The sequence below is a fragment of the Panulirus ornatus genome, chromosome 32 (genome assembly GCF_036320965.1).
Source record: "Panulirus ornatus isolate Po-2019 chromosome 32, ASM3632096v1, whole genome shotgun sequence".
Classification (NCBI taxonomy): domain Eukaryota; kingdom Metazoa; phylum Arthropoda; class Malacostraca; order Decapoda; family Palinuridae; genus Panulirus; species Panulirus ornatus.
The window spans coordinates 21,734,068-21,749,606 of NC_092255.1; the positions used below are offsets into that span (position 1 = coordinate 21,734,068).

The following is a 15,539-nucleotide window of genomic DNA, read 5'->3' on the forward strand; positions in this document are numbered from 1 at the left end:
TTTCTTCCCAGGTATCTAAAACACTCCACTTCCTCCATGTTCCCCCCATTCAAACTCACACTCCAACCAGCCTGTCTCTCTATCCTGCTAAACTTTATAACACTGCTTCTATCTACATCAACCATATACTATCAGCCTTCACACACTCTTCGAAAATCAGACATCAGCTTCAGCTGCTTTTCTCTCGAATCTGCCACCAGAGCTGTGTCATCGGCAAACAGCAACAAACTCAAGTCCCAGGTCCCGCTATACCCCAGTGTCATAGTAGCCGAAATGACATGGGCAAAAGCAAACCCCAGTCATGGTCACCTAAGGTGTAAGGTACGATAATGAGTGTTGCAAATGGTACACCAATGACTGATATGAGGTTCATGTGGCGTTTGTAGACCCGATCCATTAAAAAAATGCCGAGAAGGAAATACAAACTACGGAAGAGAATTCCACAACTTTGCTGAACGAGGAAAGATAGAAGTGTCAAAAGGACCAATCCTCGTGTGGCTGATCTCAGTGCAGAAACTATAGGAAGCAGCAGCCAGACGTTCGCAGCAGGTCCAGGTCTGGAACACATACGTAAATAGTTCGCGAAAGCAGTGGTAGAAGAGAGAGAGAGAGAGAGAGAGAGAGAGAGAGAGAGAGAGAGAGAGAGAGAGAGAGAGAGAGAGAGAGAGAGAGAGAGAGAGAGCAGCAACATCACGGCGGACGGAAGGGGTTAAGTGAGGCAGCTGCAGGAGAATCGATTAGGAAGAATTATGCTTTAAATCTGGCAAAGGGGAGGTGAAGGAAGAGCCACCCAGTGATGCTAAGTGCACTCCATACTGGGGTGAATGAGACCGCCAAAGATACGCCACCTATACAACACCTGCTTGTGGGAGGTAGAATTTCTAATGTTCATTAAATAAGGTATCAAGACAAGTGAAAGATTATATATATATATATATATATATATATATATATATATATATATATATATATATATATATATATATATATATATATATGTATATATATATATATATATATATATATATATATATATATATATATATATATATATATATATATACCCACACACAATAGGGGAAGGAAGTCCTACATTTGTGGAAAATATTTCTTGATGTGTGATAATTATTTGAGTGTTCCGGAGAAAGTGTTCTACACTTGTATTGCCCCGTCTCTTAACTTTGTATAAATGCACCACGTTTTTACTCCTATGTGTGTGTATATACGTACACTACCCAGCCTAATCCAGGCACCCATTTTTTGACCACTTCCAAGGGAAGGTGAATACCTGTGTTGTGTGTGTGTCGAATACCGCACTCAGGGTTCGAACACAAGCGGGCCCGCGTTCATTCACGATTAGTAACGCTAACCACTCCACCACGAAGGTCCGTGGGTGTAAGTTATTGCTAAATGGCACAACTACCACTGTTATTTTCTTCCTGATCATGCATCATTTTGCTTGCATCCTCAACTCTAAATACAGAAGACACACTGAATAAGCCCCACACACACATTTCGGTACATTTAGACTCAACCAGATATGCCTTTATATTGAATGTTTTCATTGCAGTGATTTCTGAATGCGTCACAACCTTTTCTTCTTAAAAACACACCTGTCCGCTAATCATACTTCAGATCGAAGTGACTATATTTACCTAAGTTCAACAAAATTAAGTTCCAGTGTTCTGCAGCGTTTTAACACGGCGGTGAGACAATAAATAATAATAATTCTAACACATTACCCTCGACATTTCATATCATACATCAAAATACAATTCTGCTACAGCTACCAAACGCATCAGTATTTGCCCTCCTAATCCCTCACTTTTACTAACAATATCTACATGATTGGCAGCTCTTCAAAATTAGTAGGTATTATGATAAAAGCGATAGAATTCAAGGAAGAGGAACGTCGGCTTCGTCAGGCGGGTCTTCCCGTCAGCCGTTGCCCCAACGGTCAGCCAGTCACGTTTTCTTTGGTGCCGCAAGCGGTGGCTGCTGCTGCTCCCGGCAGTTGAGTTCGTTTTCTCTTCTAATACTGTTACTGTCATTTTTATTTTGTGTACTGGTATGTACCCTTTGATGAGAGGGGAGGAGGGGTTCTGATCCACGCTAATGATTATGGAAATGTATTTAATCACGGCTGTTACCGCACTGAAAGTTTAAACGTGTCACTAATGACAGAGGATTCTGGTGAAGCGATTTTTTTCTTTTCTTTATATCTAGTACACACTCTCTCTCTCTCTCTCTCTCTCTCTCTCTCTCTCTCTCTCTCTCTCTCTCTCTCTCTCTCTCTCTCTCTCTCTCTCCTTCCGTAGGAGCAGAAGCGACGACTGCTGGGAGGTAATTACGAAGCCGGAGTATACGACAAATAACAGATCACAAGACGAAACTAACTCTTCGTCGACCCCACGATCACGAATGTGAAACGCTTCGAGAGGTAAACTTTTTTTGCATGACGAGAGGACACTGGGAGACTGAGAGCACACGTCACACCATGCACAGGAGCACTGGAGGATCATGCGCGAGCAGTTATGGTGACCCAGTCATGACAGCCAAGTAACGCTGCAGGGCACAGAGAGGAAGCTGCTGCCACAGACCCACCATAAAAAAACTTCGTCACTGAGATGTTCGATCACACGACACTCGAACTGAAATGAATTAGGAAAACGGAATAAAGAATAAGATAGAAAGAATTATACGATAAAACGGGGAGAAATACAAAATAATACGAATACTTTCAAAGACCCATGAAATCAAGGAGCCAAGATTATCAACCAATGGGAGGGCAGGAAGGAAACTGGTATATACGCAACTGCTGAAGAAGTCAAAGCGTCCAAGAGTCGAAATCACAGACCAGAGCGCGGAAATTAGCGATACACAGAGTTGTTGAGATGTGACTCTCCTCAAGGCAGAATATGATGAGAAAACTTCCAGTTACAAAAAAAAAAAAAAAAAAAAAGTCTCCCAAATTATTCTGGGGGTTTAAGAATTGCTCCTTAAAGTTTTTGAATTGGGTTAAAGAATGACTTAGCAGGTACAATTACAGTGATGAAGGAGACAACGAAAACAAGCTAAGTCGGGATGAAGAAATGCCTTTATAAAGGTGGACTTCAAATGAAGGATATCAACAGAACACGTCTGGGTCCATTTAAAGGACGTGAAACGGGCAACAATTCCCTGAATGTGTTTGGCAGAGCTTTCTGATCAATGTCGTGAAATACCCTAAAACTCAGATCCAGTCAGAACTGGATGTTATTTCCCCATGCAAACGACCTCGAATTATCAGACTGACCTCTGGTAACTCTCTTTGGGAAGAGTGACCAGGCAATGCTTGAGTTACTGTACGTGATTATCGAGCAAATAACCAATAAGGGAAGACTCCAAACGCCTAGATGATATAAGATGATGTAAACTATACATAAATGACCATCTATAAGAACACAAATTGGGACATACATTTCCACACCGAGGTCAACAATGCAAGACGATATGTGAACTCTGTAGTGAGGTCGCCACGGATAGGTTGTAGAAACATGGGGACACAGAAGAAAGAGATGGTCCATCAAGAGTCAGTGAGCCAAATAGAGCAGAGACTTACCACAGAGAAGGTATACAGAGACCCCACACCATCCACGTAGTATCTGAAATGTACAAAACAATGATGATTGACTACAGTGAATTATGAAAGAGCAAATGAATTACAAAAAAACTTGTGAATAATGAAAACGAAAATCCTATAGCGTGTTCTGTAAATTCATCAGGTGTAAACTTTCGTTTCAAAAAGTTAGAAACTGTAGCGAACGACACAAAAAGGAGAGTTGTTGAAACACACAGTCATAGGTGAAGAGTTGAACGCTAACTTCTACCTGTTCATCTGTCTCTTACTCAATTCCATGGGTCTATCCATGTACACAGAACCTCTCTCTTCACTCACACCTCCTCAACCCAACTCAGTGAATCAAAACGAAACATAAACTCCCAAACTAACCCAAAGCTGTCCTCATACACTTGACACATTCACTTGGTATGTCAGGTGACAGCAGAATCTTCATTCACACCTGACGTTTTCAGTGTCCCTTCATCGCCCTTCCAGGATGTCGTAGGAAAGACCCGGGGGACAGCATCGAGACTGTCAAGACGTCACACAAGTGGACTCACGACAGATAAGGATAGATAAAGCGTATGGTCCTGACGTTCTCATGCTCGACATACTCAAGGAGAGTGTGGAAACAACACTGGTCTGGGAATCACAGTGCCCCACTCCTCGACCAGTTTATGAACTCTGTGTCCACTTTTGCGCCACCGCCAGCAGGATGGGCAGGAGTGCACAGTAAACTGACCGCTTTTTGTGGCAGAAACCAAATTCAGGGGATAAAACGAGAAAGTGAGAAATGTTGTTATATATATATATATATATATATATATATATATATATATATATATATATATATATATATATATATATATAATGTTGGAATGTGGAAATGAATCATTATCATCACAGAGCCAACAGGGCTACTGGTGGGAATGATCATATGACTAGAGACAGAAGAGGTAGGAGACAGAAAGTAACCCTGAGGTACACATGAACTAACTGGAAAAGGAGGAAAAGGTCTTTCCATGAATTGTAGCAGTGCACTGTTTGGAAAGAAAACTGGAAATGACTTTACATATGACGGAAAAAACTGGAAATGAGTTTACGTATGATGGGAAAAAACTGGAAATGAGTTTACAGATGGCGGGAAAAAAAACCATTGGGTAGAAGAGTAGAAATCAAGGACATAACAAGCCTCACCAAAACATTCAAAACATCAAGGTACGCGAGGCAAACTCTCCCTCAACTCCCTAAGAAAGAAACAAAATCTTCCGTGTAAGACTTCCTAACCTGTATCTTTTGTGTGTTATAGAATTCATGAGGAAATGAGAGTGACCTAGATATGAGAGTGGGAGGGAGGGAGGGAGAGGAGTGCGTGCAGGTGGGAGACTTTGCCAATAACACGTGGAGATGACCCGTCTCTGGCCTCAACAATGGACCAGATGATGATGACGGGCTCCCAGCTACACCCAGCCATGACGTCCCGGATGTGAGAGCTCATGTGTGTGTGTGTGTGTGTGTGTGTGTGTGTGTGTGTAGAGCACATGGTCATGATGCAGCGTATGTGGCACATACCACAGAGGCGATGGTGACCTGCAGGTGCTGCAGCACATGTGGTGTGTAACGAAGGATGATGGTGAAGTGTATGTGGTGCGGCAACATGATGGTGGTGGTGAGGCATTTATCTTGCACACATGGCGATGGTGAGGTGCATGTGTGCATGATATGGGTCGAGCCAGAAATGATATAGTGTAGCACATAATGACGACCCCCCCTTTAAGGATCAGGTCAAAGGCCAAGCCATGATACCCGAAAGGCCATACCGCCGTGCTAATGAGGTTAATTACGACATGACATGAATACCAGCAATCATTTACCAATCACATTAAACAACTAAACAGATTGTGAATCAGTGACCGTCATATCGTAATATACCTTGACGGCATCGGGTCTTCATTTCTGGGAACTGTGGGTCTGTAATGAGAATGGAGATCTTCTGATCATCGCCTGTGTGTGTGTGACACAAAACCCTTCTCTATGAGGTCACAGCTGGTCGTGACCTCAACCCTTCGCTATGAGGTCACAGCTGGTCGTGACACAAAACCCTTCTCTATGAGGTCACAGCTGGTCGTGACCTCAACCCTTCGCTATGAGGTCACAGCTGGTCGTGACACAAAACCCTTCGCTATGAGGTCACAGCTGGTCGTGACACAAAACCCTTCTCTATGAGGTAACAGCTGGTCGTGACACAAAACCCTTCGCTATGAGGTCACAGCTGGTCGTGACCTCAACCCTACAAGGCTTAGAAAAAAAGAAAAAATAAATAAGTCACGTCATTGCAACTAAACGTCAAATGAATCAACTACCACTGACCAATTATGAACGTGACACAAAACCAAAGGGATAACTTGAACTGCTCCTGGTTGTCCTTACCAGCGTCATAATCTTCACTTCATTGTAAGTCACCTACAACCCACTTTCCCGAAAGTATAAGTCCACCATCCTACTTAAGCTACAACTCCCCACGGTCCCACCCTACCCCCAAACAACACACTACAACCCCTCCCCTAAATACGTTACGATTCAAACCCAAACTTCACTTACGATATACGCCTTTCCCCTACACTTTGCCCTCATCACCACCTCCCTACTGACACTACATCACCACCTCATCAACACTACATCACCCATCAATCATACTTCACCACCAACCCAATCATTCTCTGACTATGATTAGCAACAAACCTCACAACAGACCACTATCTACATCACTTAACAGTGTGCCTCTACTTAACAATCATCTCACACTGTACCACTTCTTACAGTCACTACATTCTACCACTACTTTAAAGTCACCATACACCACCACTGCTTAAAGTCAGTATACAGTCTATTACTTGTAGTCATTTTGCACTGTATTTCCTACTACAGTCAGTGTCCAACCCCTCATGAGTTAGCTGTGACAAACCACTTAAAGCAAATGGTATCCTTTCCACTCAGCCAATGATTAACATAAACCTTAAACCCTGCTACTGTCCACATATCCTCCCTTTCCATCCACACCCAGTCTCCTTCCCGCTCAAAATACATCTGGCCACCAATCAACTGTGTCTTTCTATCCATTTTAATCTAATCCACTCACACTGCACCCTAGCACCAAAGACAGTCCCCTCCTCCAAGTGCTACCTCCAACTCCAAATCATTTATCCACCTCCAAATATATTCTCTCAATGATCCATGAACCTTCCTGTCAACAGTGCAATACCAGTCTCAAACACACTTTCCTACGACTCTAAATATATTCCTCTAAACACACCTCCCAATTCTACCCACACATTTACCAACTCTAAACACACCTCTCTAGCCCCACATATACTTCCTAACCTTAACACACATTCTTACATTTGATCTCACTAAGAAGAGTGCTACGTACAGCAGTCCACCAGATCAGGCGGTAAGTGTCATGTTAGCAGGGAGAAAGTTGTAATTACAACCCTTATGAGTGACCTCCTACCGGTCGGCAAAATGATTTGAATTTAAATATTGGAGACGAAAAGTTACCTCAACAATTATCATGTGAAGGACTCCGAAACGACCATCATCCCACACCATTTTCTACGTCACTGATCTTGGAAATGAAACAAAAAGTATTTGAGGAAAGCTTATCTGTATGTTGTATATTGGTTATATATGTTATATATGTGTGTAAAGTCTCCTGAAAGCAGAAGAAAGTGGTTTGACTTCAGCCCTAGAGGTGGACTTACATTTTAATCAGATATCGCTGAATTGTATATATATATATATATATATATATATATATATATATATATATATATATATATATATATATATATATATATATATATATATATTAGTAGGGTCACCCGGAGCTGCACGTGAAAAGTGGAATTATGAAAAAGCTTCTCAAAATGGCCCCATTTTCTTTTTTCTTTGGTTTCCAAATGGTTTTCATAACCAGGTGCTGAAAAACTGAAAACTGTGTTCAATCTTGAGTTCAGTACCATGAAGCTGTGGTAACTCTGAAGCTTGTGAGGTGGCCTTCAGGATCAGGCTCTGGTACCCTTAGATTCAGCCTTTAATTCTGAGGTACCTTCATTGTAACACGAGGCTGTTGGGTCGCCTGTCGCTAGTGAGAGCAGTAAAGGAAGTGTAGTCTTTTAAAGACGGGGTGGCCTTTGGTGGCCTCAAAACGGCTTTTAAGGCTAACGTGCAGCTGCATAAAAACTTGCTCAGGTTTCTGAAGTACCTCCACCTGTAATCTGGGGCTTCTCAGTGTTACAGGAAGCTGTAGTGAATCTGAACCTTGAAATGTAGCTTTCGTTAGCCTTTAAGGCTAGGCTTGGGCACTCATGTCGTCACTGGTCCTGAGGTATTGTCATTTGAGGCAGCTTGGTCGCCTACATCAAGCCAGTGCAGTGAACTAAGTGCCTGGGTTTGTGAGGATGAGGTGGCCTTTAATGGCTTCAAAATGGCCTTCTTGACCAGCGTGTGGTAGGTTAAACTTGGGGCTTCTAACATCTGTGCGGTAGAACAAGGTATGGTACCTTTGGATACTGTTTTTGAGGTCCCTTGATTATAATTTCAGGTTGCCTATTTTGAATGGGTCAATGGCCTGAAAATGTCCTTCAAAGCCAACACTCGGTGTCTTGAATCCTTATCCAGATCATGAAGTAACTACACTCAAAATCCGATGCTCCTCGATGCTACAGTTCAGCCTTGAAAATGGTACACAGACATAAAGAAGCACAATATATATCAACTGACTTATATCTCTCTCGTTTGTCTCCCCTGATGATGTGATTATTACACGAAAGTGCACTTGGGAACTTATCGTGTTTCATTTTCCCCGTGAACTCAGAATAATTATATATATATATATATATATATATATATATATATATATATATATATATATATATATATATATATATATATATATATATATATATTCAAATTTGCAATGGAGTGCGCCCCGCAGAAATCATCTGTACGGTAAATCACCGTTTCGTAGGAGATGTGGTGTTGTGTGTGAGGGCGGTAGTTACGTGGACCCATTCCACGTCCTGTGACATACCAGTCTAGCATTATCTTGTCCCCTGAACACCACCTATTCCGTCACCAACCTCTGCTCTGCCGATACAAACTACAAATTAAAATCGACTCGTAGATCACCATCTGTACTGTGACGGATCATTACCAAGACGTCCAGTGTGTTTCCTCCCTACAGAGCTGACGGTATGCGTGCGTCATCACTGGTCGATCTTCAGTCCCCACCTGCGGCAGGATGCCGGGGCCCCGGCGCTGCGTGCAGGAGGAGTGGTGGTGGTCTCCTCCGCCCGCCAACACAGTAGTGATCACACGACGGGAGAATCGGATGCAACAGACACCATGACACGACCGCCTCAGCTACTACGGGTACCGGGAATACTAGCTGTGTGAAGATGGGAGACGCCACCGCCCCCTGGGGCTACCACACTATGGTACTTACCGTAAATACCACGACCGATGACGCTGGAGGAATTCTAGTACCAACAATACCATGGTATACGATACCTTACGTAACTCTACTAACTTAATCTATGTTAGATGAGGCTGTCTTTCGTCAATATTACTGGAGTGGTCAAAACTGACTGGTGTTCATATACTGTCTAAACTGAGGCTTAAAAACACATAATGAGAATGTACCAATTTAACTCAAATCTTTGTTGGTTATTAATTTCGACTTTAGGGTTTTTGTGTGATAAAGGTCTCTCAGCTCGGACGCAAGTCCTTGTCTGGCCCAACCCTTTTTTTTAAATGTTACCTGAGACGCCACAGGAACTGAAACCCTTATGAAAGCCATCTCATTGACGCTATATATATATATATATATATATATATATATATATATATATATATATATATATATATATATATATATATATATATATTCTCCAACTCATTCTATGAGCTTATAACAATGTCCTTCAGTACTGCTTTCTAAATCCTCTTTTTATGCTCAATTTTGTTTGGTTTCGATACACGTATCTGTCAGTAAGAGAGTTGTGTGGAAATAAAAAGAGCGTGGTTGAGAGAGCAGAAGAGGGTGTTTTGAAATGGTTTGGGCACATGGAGAGAATGAGTGAGGAGAGATTGACCAAGAGGATATATGTGTCGGAGGTGGAGGGAACGAGGAGAAGAGGGAGACCAAATTGGAGGTGGAAAGATGGAGTGAAAAAGATTTTGTGTGATCGGGGCCTGAACATGCAGGAGGGTGAAAGGAGGGCAAGGAATAGAGTGAATTGGAGTCATGTGGTATACAGGGGTTGACGTGCTGTCAGTGGATTGAATCAAGGCATGTGAAGCGTCTGGGGTAAACCATGGAAAGCTGTGTACGTATGTATATTTGCGTGTGTGGACGTGTGTATGTACATGTGTATGGGGGGGGGTTGGGCCATTTCTTTCGTCTGTTTCCTTGCGCTACCTCGCAAACGCGGGAGACAGCGACAAAGTATAAAAAAAAAAAAAAAAAAAAAAAAAAAAAAATATATATATATATATATATATATATATATATATATATATATATATATATATATATATATATATATATATATATATATACCCCTGTCTGAGCCAGGTACCCAGTTTATCGACTGCACCCTAAGGGTGGATGAACAGCTGGGTAGGCTGTGGACCGACTACCGCAACCAGGATTCGAACTTGTCCGCTCGACCTTAGGCGGCCCTTGAATGCGTCACGGTCAGGCAGTGGAAGTATTCTAAATCCAGTATACATGATTTAAACAACAGGTCGGACAGCAGTTAAATCACACAACTCGTCTTTCGTAACTCGTAGACATTCCTACGGTAAGTAGCACGTGCTAGCCCTGCACATTTGACAATATCTCAGTATGTACTATTGCTAAGTACTCCTCCTACTCACTTCCCTATACTTTTAACAAGTTTCCTTCAGTCTGCTTTTCCTAAAATCCTCTTTCTTCTCTTCTTATTTTGTTTGGTTCGATACACTTCCTCTCTCTCTCTCTCTCTCTCTCACACATCCCCTCCTGAGTCCCATCCTCGGCGCTGCATGCAGCAGGCGCGGCGGGCAGGACTTCGTCAGCAGCCACATGTCAGCCTTCCCCGACAACCTCCCTTCCCCCTCACTTGGTATACACATCTTGATACATGATCCATTTGGTGTTGTCCAACGTTTGTAAGCAGTTCGCTCGCTAGGTAAGTTGCTGAATTATTCATCCAATGCTGGCCGATCCTGGCTAACAAATTTCTCACTACATAACTTGAAAATGTAATTCAGTCATAGCGGGCCAAGACCTTAGACCACTTGTACCCTGCGTATCCTCTACTGCGCCGCCGTCAACAGGATGGGTTGGAGCGCGCGATAGATTCGCCGCTCTGGTGGCAAAAATAAAATAGAATAGAATGAAAAAAATATATATATATATATCAGCAAGGAGGGAGCGAGGGTGTGTGTGGGTCCTTGCCAGCGGCCACACGTCATTACCCACATCATGGATGGCTTTGCGGCGTCCTAATGACCCAACATTTTTGTGGCCAAGAGATCATCAGAGCGGTGATGACAGGCCAAGGGCTTCCATTCCCTAACTGACCTTATTAAACCTTGCCCCAATCTGCACCACACATCCTTCCTACCGCTCACCATCACACATCCTCTCTCACACACCGCTCGCCACCACACACACTCTTCTAACCGCTCGCCGCCACACACACCCTCCTCACCGCTCATCACCACACACACCCTCCTCACCGCTCATCACCACACTCACCCTCCTCACCGCTCATCACCACGCACACCCTCCTCACCGCTCATCACCACGCACACCCTCCTCACCGATCATCACCACACACACCCTCCTCACCGATCATCACCACACACACCCTACTCACCGCTCATCACCACACACCTTCCCTACTGTTCACTACCGTACACCCTCCTTACTACACACATTGCATAGCTCAGCTCATTTAATCAGTCTGTACCAACAGGTAATTAGCCAGTTCCCTTAACATGAATTAGTATAAAGTTATTCATACCTTCATCTGCTTCGGAGGGAAATGTAACAAGGCAGGAAGAAGCGATACCTACTGTAAAGAATATAAATTCAAGCATCGCAACTTGTGGCAAGTCGTGAATACAAAAGTTTTTAAGTGTTTATGAGAACATTACTAATACCAGCAAATTAGGATCGGAAGGCTAGGCTGTTACACGTCGTTACTTGGTCTTATCTTCACACGTATTAACATGGATAATGAGACCATCACATACGACATATCGACTGGAAAAAGGGATCACGTAAATCTGGATTATGTGGCTAATGAGAATGTTTTAGATTTCCATCAGAAAGTGAGCTCTGTTTTCCACAAAAGAGAAGGCTGAGTGGACCGTTTGTATACGGACTGCCTGAAAGCATTTGACACTGCTGCATGAGAGGCTGATGAAGATGTTGGGAACAAAGGACACATTTTAGAGGACCCTTCTCCAAAAGGAATGAAGTCACCACCAGAGTGCCTCAAGGTTCTGTTCTAGAACCACTATTCTCCTTGATCTATGTCGATGACTTGGGAGAGAGTCTGAACTTCTACCCCCTACACGAATAGTAATGAGAAGAGATCACAGTGAAAGAAGGCCTTTGTACGATCATCGCCCAAGTGCACATACCACTTACATCAACGTCAGTGTGCACATCCTAACAACATCAAGGTATGCGTGCACGTACACACACCACCAACATCACCGTTCGCGTGCACAAGCCTCCTACACCAACACTCGTGAACACAGTGTAAGCCACTAGCTACGGAATCAGCTGAATCACTCACCTCTTCGCCAGTTTCTTCCTCCCAGCTTTCTAGCCTATACTTCAGCAGCGTCCGTTCCCACGCGAAGCCCTGCCGCATCATCTCGCTAAGTGCTGAGCTCAGACAAGTCTTCAGTATGAATCCCTAATCAGTGAGGTGAACACCAAGTCCTGCTTCTAAGGTCTTTGCGGCCATAGTTCCTTCATGCACCATACTAAGCTTGCTCGTGCCTGTAGTCATCATGCTATTCCCTACACCTCCCGTGGTGTGGTTGCTTCGCCCTTGCCTCTCCAAACAGTCGACCGACCCAGCTCTCTTGGTCGTCAAGTAGAAAATCAATGTTTAGCTTAACTCGTCCCCGGCGCGTAGCCATTGGGAGACGAGGAAAATATCCTTTAAAAGAAGTATGAAATGCTTCTCTTATCAATGTCTGGGTAATTATTCTCACTCATGTCCTCTTAGGTTTAACCTTACAGTCGTCAGCGTTCATAAAAATCGAACAGTGTAAATACCAACAAATGCAAAGGACATCACAGAATACGAATGGGTCGAAAATACACATGGAAATCATCAAGACTGCTTGATATAAACATTTTTACTGGAGAGTGACGCGGATTTCAGATCCCCCCCCTTCTCTCTCTCTCTCTCTCTCTCTCTCTCTCTCTCTCTCTCTCTCTCTCTCTCTCTCTCTCTCTCTCCATCTCTCTCTCTCTCTCTCTCTCTCTCTCTCTCTCTCTCTCTCTCTCTCTCTCTCTCTCTCTCTCCGCGCGCGTGCACGAGAGAGAGAGAGAGAGAGAGAGAGAGAGAGAGAGAGAGAGAGAGAGAGAGAGAGAGAGAAGACGAGGGGGTCACAAACCCTTCCTGTCGATTCATCAGGATAATGATGATCCTCACAGCGTCATAGAACAGGTCCAAGCGGAAGCATCCATCAATATACATGTCTCTTTATAGCGTGAATCAGATAAGGACTGCCCGCCCGTGTCACGTCACTGCGATTACCAACTCTAATGTTTTTTTCTTTCTCTCTCTCTCTCTATAATCTGGAAAACCTGTTCTAAGTATCGTACACCTTCTAAGACGTGGAAACCTGTTACCGATAGCGTCCTTCTATGATTTAGAAACCTGTTCTCGACAACATCCCTCTCTAAAAGTCAATCTCTTTTTTTCTCTCCTTCCCCCAAGCATTATACTCATCTCCTGAGGATGTTCTGTGTTCTTTAACTAAATCAGAAACATCAAGTTCAACGGTTCTCCAGGTCTCCGAAAGCAAAATAGAGGAGTGGTAGATCCACCTCATCTTAAATAGACGTGCAGTCATTTACCTTCACAAAATTCTCACTGTGTGTTAGCAGAACCGTTTCATTTCCCGACTGTCTTCAGCACAAGGATCACTTAGTCCGACGTCTGACTATATACCCAGTTCGTACTGTTGTTTAAGAGCATCTCACTCAAACGTAATGGTTCGACAGAGTTCCTGAGACACAGGTACGAGTCAAGTGATAGCCATCTGTTATGCATTCAGGAAGCGTTTCCTTTCCAGTTTGTAAAACTTTTGAGTCTGAGTTTTGATTCGTCCTTATCCCTGTCCTTTGGATCCTCTTGCCAGAATCCTCTTTTATCTGGTACATTATTAATCAAAAATGAAGTTAAAAATATACGAAGTTAATAAGTTCATTTCAAAAACTGTGAATACGTGAATCACGTTAAGATTACTGAAATCTTACACCAACACTATGTTTAGAATTAAGATCCATCGACCCCAACTGCAGATAGACATCGGCAGAAGTAACCTTAAAAAAAGTTAGATGTACCGACGTTTGCGAGGGAACGCAACCATCTCCCGTGCAGTCGATCTTGAGGTGAAGTTATTGTGTCGACTCCCGTGGAGTTTAACCACAACAAATTTAGATTCATTGACCTTCGATGAGGCACTCTACAAGGTGGGGTCCTTGGTTCTACACTTTTTGATATACCAATATAAAAACCAATGATCAGCATGCCTGTCCATGCTGATGTAAGTGTTATATGATAAGCAGATGTCTTATATATTGGAATGCAAACGCGACAGAGGAATTAAACCTTGCTGGATCTATCTAATCAAAGGAGTATTATCTGTAAACTTACTACTTCAGACGATAAAGCAAAAAACCTCAATAAAGATGGCAGAAGGATCAACCTTACTCAATTCATCATCAGAAGCAATAAAGTTTGAAGTCAGTGACCAGTACGAATATTTTGGTGTTGACATTAAGTGTAATACTGTTAGAACTCTGAAGGAAAGAAGGTTGAAGAGTACAGCATACACCTCTTAAGAAAACTCAATGGAAAAAACTTACGACTCGGTTTTAATCCCTTTAGAATAACCGGAAAAAACTTACGACTCAGTTTTAATCCCTTTAGAATAACCATCACAATATTGATGGCATAATTCTCATTCGAAATACGAAAGGAAAGCTAACAGAGGCCCAGGGTAGAGGGTATGCCATAAGCCCTACATAGATTCCTCCACCCACTGGTATTCTCCCTCGCATGACGCACCACACAAGAGGAACTAAACATACTTGTGTCAAACCTAACGTTCAAACACACCTAAATATCCCCACCTCCTCTATCAGGACGACTTCCTTGAGGAATATAGGTGGATCAAGACGAAGATATATCACTGGCACTCAGACACATGGAGTTACTGGCAGAAAAAAGTTATTTTGAGAATTACATACATGGACTTCCTAATACTTCTACCAGATGATATAAAACACGTTCACATTCAAGTCTAAGATATAAAGTATTTAAATTCACTACTTGATGTAACATATATGAGTGTATAAACAGCATCCCATTTTCACTACTGGAAGAAAATTCAATGAATATTTTTCAAGCATTATTTCCTTTACCTTAACCAAATTCAAGCATCTGATTCCTAACAAATTTCCCTTTTGTAATAGTCTCGTCAAGTTACTACCTTATAATGTTCTGAGTTTACAGTTATGCTTTACATGACTGTAATCTGTTAATGTCTATCTTCACCTAATCAATGTGATGTTATGTATGATGTATTCTGTGTACTCGTAATTCACTGTGGGAGAACAATTTAACTTTTG

The 15,539-nt window shown here is 42.6% G+C and overlaps 1 protein-coding gene across 2 annotated transcripts in view; it reads right to left on the reverse strand.

The window, feature by feature from the left end:
- Positions 1 to 15,539, reverse strand: part of LOC139759163 (uncharacterized) — a 350,907-nt gene that overhangs the window by 264,678 nt on the left and 70,690 nt on the right. For both annotated transcript variants that reach the window (XM_071681208.1, XM_071681207.1), the window contains one exon: positions 3,602 to 3,644. The gene's annotated coding sequence lies outside the window, so the exon portion shown is untranslated. The remainder of the gene's footprint in view (positions 1 to 3,601; positions 3,645 to 15,539) is intronic.